Source organism: Myotis yumanensis, unplaced genomic scaffold, assembly GCF_028538775.1.
Source record: "Myotis yumanensis isolate MYYU_CA2020_CCGP unplaced genomic scaffold, mMyoYum1.0.hap1 SCAF_16, whole genome shotgun sequence".
NCBI classification, from domain to species: Eukaryota; Metazoa; Chordata; class Mammalia; order Chiroptera; family Vespertilionidae; genus Myotis; species Myotis yumanensis.
The window spans coordinates 5093477-5101895 of NW_027223767.1; positions in this window are offsets into that span (position 1 = coordinate 5093477).

The following is an 8419-nucleotide window of genomic DNA, read 5'->3' on the forward strand; positions in this document are numbered from 1 at the left end:
CTGGAGGAAGTGGACAAATTCCTAGAAAAATACAACATTCCAAAACTCAATCAGGAAGAATCTAAAAACCTCAATAGGCCAATAACTATGGAAGAAATTGAAGCAGTCATCAGAAAGCTTCCAGCAAACAAAAGCCCAGGGCCAGACGGCTTCACAGGGGAGTTCTACCAAACATTCAAGGAAGAACTAAAACCTACCCTCCTCAGACTACTACAAAAAATTCAAGAGGAAGGAACGCTTCCAAGCTCATTCTTTGAAGCCAGCATCACCCTAATACCAAAACCAGGTAAAGACATCACAATGAAAGAGAATTACAGGCCAATATCCCTCATGAACATAGATGCCAAAATCCTCAACAAAATCTTAGCAAATCGGATCCAGCAGTACATCAGAAGGATCATACACCATGACCAAGTAGGATTTATCCCAGAGATGCAAGGATGGTACAACATCCGTAAATCAATAAATGTGATACATCACATAAACAAATTGAAAGAAAAAAACCACATGGTCATATCAATTGATGCAGAAAAAGCATTCGACAAAATCCAACACCCATTTTTGATAAAAACTCTCAGAAAGGTGGGAATAGAAGGATCATACCTCAACATAATAAAAGCCATATATGACAGGCCCACAGCCAACATCATACTCAATGGACAAAAACTAACACCATTTCCCCTAAGAACAGGAACAAGACAGGGATGCCCACTCTCACCACTCCTGTTCAACATAGTACTGGAAGTATTAGCCATTGCAATTAGGCAAGAAGAAGAAATAAAAGGCATCCAAATTGGAAAAGAGGAAGTAAAACTGTCCTTATTTGCAGATGACATGATATTATACATACAAAACCCTAGAGACTCCATCAAAAAGCTACTAGACTTAATACATGAATTTGGCAATGTAGCAGGATACAAAATTAACCCCAAGAAATCTGAGGCATTTCTATACACCAATAGTGAACTTTCAGAAAGGGAGATCAGAAAAACAATCCCATTTACCATCGCACCAAAAAAATTAAGATACCTAGGAATAAACTTAAGTAAAGAGGTTAAAGACCTCTACTCAGAAAACTACAGGACGTTGAAAAAAGAGATAGAGGAAGACATAAACAGATGGAAGAACATACCATGTTCTTGGATTGGTAGAATCAACATCATTAAAATGTCCATACTACCCAAAGCAATCTATACATTCAACGCACTTCCCATTAAAATACCAATGGCCTTCTTCAAAGATCTAGAACGAACTCTCCAAAAATTCATCTGGAATAAAAAAAGACCCCGAATAGCTGCAACGATCCTGAGAAAGAACAAAGTAGGTGGGATCTCAATGCCAGATATCAAGCTGTATTACAAAGCCACTGTTCTCAAAACTGCCTGGTACTGGCACAAGAACAGACATATAGATCAGTGGAATAGAATAAAGAGTCCAGAAATTAGCCCGAACCAATATGCTCAATTAATTTTTGACAAAGGAGGCATGAACATACAATGGAGCCAAGATAGTCTCTTCAATAAATGGTGTTGGGAAAATTGGACAGACATATGCAAGAAAATGAAACTAGACCACCAACTTACACCATACACAAGAATAAACTCAAAATGGATAAAGGACTTAAATGTACGACAGGAAACCATAAAAATTCTAGAAGAATACAAAGGCAACAAAATCTCAGACATATGCCAAAACAATTTCTTCACTGATACAGCTCCTAGGGCAGTTGAAACTAAAGAGAAAATGAACAAATGGGACTACATCAAAATCAAAAGCTTCTGCACAGCAAAAGAAACCATCAACAAAACAACAAGAAAACCCACCTCGTGGGAAAACATATTTGCCAACGTCATATCTGATAAGGGCTTAATCTCCAAAATTTATAGGGAACTCATACAACTTAACAAAAAGAAGATAAACAATCCAATCAAAAAATGGGCAAACGATCTAAATAGACACCTTTCAAAAGAGGACATTCAGAAAGCCAAGAGACATATGAAAACATGCTCAAAGTCACTAATCATCCGAGAGATGCAAATCAAAACAACAATGAGGTACCATCTCACACCTGTCAGAATGGCCATCATCAACAAATCAACAAACGACAAGTGCTGGAGAGGATGTGGAGAAAAAGGAACACTTGTGCACTGCTGGTGGGAATGCAGACTGGTGCAGCCACTATGGAAGGCAGTATGGAGGTTCCTCAAAAAATTGGAAATGGAACTCCCGTTTGACCCTGTGATCCCACTCCTAGGAATATATCCCAAGAAACCAGAAACACCAATCAGAAAGGATATATGCACCCAGATGTTCATAGCAGCACAATTCACCATAGCTAAGATCTGGAAACAGCCTAAGTGCCCATCAGTAGATGAATGGATTAGAAAACTGTGGTACATCTACACGATGGAATACTATGCTGCTGTTAAAAAGAAGGAACTCTTACCATTTGCCACAGCATGGATGGAACTGGAGAGCATTATGCTAAGTGAAACAAGGCAGTCAATGAAGGAAAAATACCACATGATCTCATTCTTTCATGGATAATTAAGACCATTACAAACTTTTGAACAATAATAAATACAGTGGCAGAGCTGCCTCAAACCGATTGTCAGACTTCAGTGGTAAGGCCAGGGAGGGTTGGGGGACAGGAGGGAGGGGAGTAAGAGATCAACCGAAGGACTTGTATGCATCCATATAACCATAACTAATGGACATAAGACACTGGGGGGTAAGGGAGGGCAGGGGCTTGTTAAGGGTGGGGGGGAAAAAAGGACACATATGTAATACCCTTTGTAATGCTTTAAGCAATAAAAAAAATAATAAAAAAATATAGTCCAAAATAGGAACGTTTATGAACAAGAATATGAAGGTATTCCTTCTGCATTGTACTACTGTTCATATATAGTGTCACCCTGGGCTTTACTTCAATTTCCTAAGACACTATATCACAGAAATGTAAAACTTAATGAAAGAAGCAAAAATAACATAAAAATACAAAATAAGGAGAAAGAAGATAGAGAAATACTTAAACTGAAAATCAATGTTAACCAACTTAAATGTAATTAAATTTTAAAATACCAATTTTTACAATTAAAATATAAAATAATTAAAATAAAATAATTTTAATTATGTTTTTATTGATTTTAGAGAGAGAGAAGAAGGGAGAGAGAGAAAAAGTTCAATGAGAGAGAAGCATCCATTGGCTTACTCCTGCACGCCCCCTACTGGGAATTGAGCCCATAACCCAGGCATGTGCCCTGACCAGGAATGGAACCAGTGACCTCTCAGTCAGCTGAGCCACACCAGTCAGGGCAACACCTTCCTGCTCTTAATTTTTATGGTTAGAAAATACATTTATTGCTTGAAATTCGGGCTATTTTTAGTTCAAAATCTTTCTAAATCAAAAGAAAGTTAACTATTCAACTATAGGATGTTAAGTTGAGACTTAAAGCTGATACCTAATAATTGGGTCTCTTGATAAAAAAGAGGTACAGAGATTTTGAAAAGAAAATTATCTGAACCTGTATTTTATTATAGAAGACAACCTAATTTAAAAATCATCAGACATTTTTTTAATGTATTTTTATTTATTTCAGAGAGGAAGGGAGAGGAAGAGAGAGTTAGAAACATCAGTGAGAGAGAATCATTTATCGGCTGCCTCCTGCACACCCCACACTGGAGATGGAGCTCACAACCCCGGCATGTGCCCTGACTGGGAATTGAACTGTGACTTCTTGGTTCATAGGTCAACCTCAACCACTGAGCCATGCCAGCTGGGCAATCATCATACATTTAAAGGGAAACAATCAGGTGCCAATCAAAGGCGCATAGAGATTTTTTAATTACTGGGATAATTTCAACTTAATGACGTTAAACTTTTAGGACTATGTGAATATTGCTGGGTCAACTTTGAGACAAAATCAAATTCTTCATTCAGAATCCAAAAATGTAGGAAAACTCAAACTAGAGCAGAAACCTGGCTTCCACAGTCCGGTGTATGTAAAATGTGTCTGGTGGATTTAAAGAGTGCTCCTTGGGGGGATTGGAGTGACACTTTGTCATTTGATTACCCCTTGACCCTCCTGCAGCTTTTCGGTGGGTTTCTAGGGAAAGCTGATTATAAAGAGCTTTCAAGGCTCATTAGGCTCTACATCTTCCCAAGGCTCTTGATTCCTTTTCAGTCAATATCACATCAGATTTTCAAGAAAGCAGGGAAAAGCTGCGGCTCTATGGGCTGCAGACAACCATGACTCCAGCCTGGGTGTGACTAGACCAGTGATGGCGAACCTTTCGAGCTCGGCGTGTCAGCATTTTGAAAAACTGTAAGTTAACTCTGGTGCCATGTCACATATAGAAATTTTTTGATATTTGCAACCATAGTAAAACAAAGATTTATATTTTTGGTATTTATTTTATATATGTAAATGCCATTTAACAAAGAAAAATCAACCAAAAAAATGAGTTTGTGTGTCACCTCTGACACGCGTGTCATAAGTTTGCCATAGCTGAACTAGGCAGTCCATCGGCTGGGTAGGGCTGAGGAACTCCAGAATTTTTTTAAAATCCCAACTATTTTATGTGTAGAAAACTCTTGCATGATTCTAAATTAAAAGCCATAATAGGTGTACTGGGTAAATCAATAAGCATTGGTACCTTCATGTTTACAGAAATAGGCTGACTAAATATTAAATACCTCAAAGAAAGAATGCAACAAAGGTGGTATATTTATTTTATTTTGGTTTTGTCTTCCTAATTTTGTCTTTAAATGGAATGAATGTTTAAGTATAGAGGATTCAATAAGTTAAATTTATTTTCTTTCTGGCTCTATCTAGTAGATAATATGTGTGTGTGTGTGTGTGTGTGTGTGTGTGTGTGTTTGTGTGTGTGTGTAATATATATTCAGTTGTGTTTAGGCATAATCCAAACTCTTAGAAGCAATAATTATTTGAAATGTTGGCTCAAACTGTATGTTCTCAGAAGGAAGTTATTAGAATGTTGGTTATTTGGAAGTGATAATATAAGCTTACACTTGGCTATCATGTATTATGAAAACAAAGTTTCTGAGAAACGGGTTAGAGACTTGGAAAGGGACATACAGGTTTTTGGAAACTCCAAAACCTGAGAAAAGAATTGGCAACTATAAAATGTGCTAATGAAATGACAAGGGATATGGTGCCACTTGAGAAATGATAATCATGCACACAGTTCACAAGGAAGTAGATGTTTTCAGTTCCGTTCATTCACTTTGGACTTAATACAGGGTGTGGATTTAAAAGTGAAGGATTAAGTAAAAGGCTTGACCCATCTATGACCTCATGAATCTGTGACTGGACTTTTGGAACTACCTCGAGTTCTATATAAGGTAACCTGAACCAGAAAACTCTAAGAGAAAAGATTAAGAAAAGCAAAGGTAAATGTTATAAATGTTCTAACCAAAGACAGAGTATGTAATAGGGCAGCTTCTTGTTCTTGTTGTACTCAGCGATTACACTGACGATGGCATTGAGGTTCTTGCAGAATCGGGTCATGGCCTTCTTTACGGGTTTCTCAATGAAATGCTCCTCCGGGTACGTGTCCAGGAACAGCTGAGAGCCCGGACAGACAGATAGACAGACAGGTTATGCTGCAATGCAGTGATGCTAACTGACAGACTTTGTCCCACGCATGGACAGCATCCTTGGGAGTCATCCTCTGCCCACTGCCAAGAACGCTGAGACTGCGAATGCCACCTCCCACCAGCTTTCCCTGAGGAAGACTCCAGGGAGGGGACGGAGTTACAGAAAGCAGACATAACTGCCCTGCTCCGGCAGTTAGACAGTGAAGGCCTTGTGTTAGCATGCTGATGGCCAAGGCCACTCTGAATATGGGAATCTTAATCAGTATGTCCAAGACGAAGATGCCATACACAGGTGCAAGGACAGCAATCTCACGGTACACTGTACACATTTGCCTTTCAGTAGCCAAAATATGATGTTACTATTGGCAAGAGGCCTCTTTTGTCTAAGTGCTATAATCCATGTGACTGACCAGATAGAGTGGTGCAGAAAAGGGGGAAAGGCTGGAGAGGCTGGAGAGAGGCGACTGAGGCTGCTGAGGTTAGGAGCTCAGGGGCCGCTGCTATGTGAGGCAGTAGGTCTAGAGGCAGCGTGCGGCTGCTCAGATAATGACTGTGGGTACAGAGGCTACTGCTACTTTGTGGGAAAGATGTATTTGTTCATCAACTGGTATGCAGCTGCCTATTGATACTCTGTTGTGAAGAACTGTTCTGTCTGATGGCCATATGGCCACTGGCTCATACAATAAAGACTCCTGCTTATACACTCACCAATTATCTGAAAGATGGGGGAAATGTGTAGCTTGCAGTGGAAATTACTTTGAATAAAGCACTTTTGATGCTTCCCTTGAAATTCCAGTGTTTTCTTTGATTACAAAATCGGTCATTACTAACTAGTACACCTAGTAGGAGTAAGTACTCCAAGAATTAGGTCTTGCTTTGACACTTGGCGTAGCTTTTAGCAGAATTCAGAAGAATATACGAACTCAGAGCAGCTATGCTCTGACACCAACTCAGCATGCCCTAAGCTCCCTGCTTTGCATATGGGGGTGTTAGATCCTCAGCTTCCCCTCTCAGCCCCTCTCAGAAAAGAGAGGGCCCACTCAGGTCCTCTTCCTGGCCTTCCTGATCCCCAAACCTCCAGCTCCAGACCCCAGCTCAACCCCAGTTTGCCCAAAGCCAAAACAAGGAACTCCCTTCAACCGCATATGGCATCTGAGAGTTAAAATAATGCATTGTTTCATGAACGGGAACATACTTATTCCCTCCGCTTTGCACAGTGTTTCAGTGTGCCAAGCTCTTCGCCTCGAGCATCTCACAGAAATCACACGGGGGAGCGGGAAGGGTGATCTTCCCGGGGTCCTGCCAGGGGTAGCATGGGAGGGGCTGGAGCCAACGGCTCAGAAATCGTGGGTGACTGTTCTTTCCAAACGATCCTCTAGAAATTGAGGAAATATTCATTATGAAATAGCTAACATGAAAAGAGAACGGAAGAGACATCAAAAGAAACTAGTATGTTTGGTGAAAAAGGGGCAGGTATAGCCCAACAGAAAGCCTCACCTACAGGTTCTGCTGAGCTGAACCCAGAGTGAGCAGAAGTGTACAGAGCATATATATTGGAAAATCCCATGTAATCTTCAAAACAACCTTATCAGATAGGTGCTTCTATCAGTTAAGGATGTTTAAGTTTGAAAGTGATAATATTCTGTAAGAAACTGAAAATGGTTTAAACAGTACAGGAGCCTCCAGTCAAGATGGCACTTGAAGTTCATGCTTTAGGCTCTCCCTCTGGGCCATGGCACTCATAGAGAAAATATAAATTGTGAGAATGAATGAGACAGAGCCACTTTCAAAAGCAAGGCAAGCATCTTTCTGGACTTGACACAGAAGAAAAGAGGAGGTGCTGGCTGAATTGCAGGTGTGCTGGGATTGGTGCCAAGAGGCAGGCAGAGCTGGGTGGGAGCTCTAGCCCGTGGGGTACAAGGGACTAAAAGTGTTGCACATAAGGCAGGGGTATTGATTCAAACTCACTGGGCCTGGCAGGTGGTTGAGAAAGGAGTTAAAAACAAACTGTGATGCACCCCGGCCCAGGGTTGGGTTCGCATGAAGCTCTGTGACTTGCAAGGTGGAGGTAGGGAGGTGCAGCCTTGCAGCCAGGCCCTGGGACACCAGCCAGGCTCTTGCGTGCATCCTCTTCCATCCCCTCAGAGAACTGGAGCCTTAACTACCCATCGAGACCAGGTCGTTTGATGGGGGCCTTGGTGGCTGTTGGAGATGACTATCAGGGTGAATGGGTGGAGGGGAAATGGGTGGGATTCCCATTCAAGATAATCCTACAAAGCCAAGTTCCAAAGGACGTGAGGAAGTGTAACACTAAGAAAGCCAATTCTCAGGAGGCTAATTCACCCAGGCCATAGTAGGGTAATAGAGCAACTACCAAACAACTGTTCTGGTTATATAGGGTCCACATGGATAAAGGAGAAATAACATGAATCATAACAATAAGGAAATGTGAAACCAGAAATTAAACAAGGGTGGGTATTGTACTTCAGCAACAAGATGTAAAATCAAAGGAAATGAGTGTCATGCAAGAAACAAAGGTGAACTCAGAAATTGGTTAAAACACATGGACAGCCCTAACTGGTTTGGCTCAGTGGATAGAGCATCGGCCTGTGAACTGAAGGGTCCCTGGTTCGATTCTGGTCAAGGGCATGTACAATGGCAGCTGATCGATGTTCCTCATCATTGTTTCTAACTATCTCTCTCCCTTCTTCTCTGTAAACAAATCAATAAAATATATTTTAAAAACATGGACAAATTTGTTTGTTAAATAATTCTATTAATTACTGTATAATTACTAAA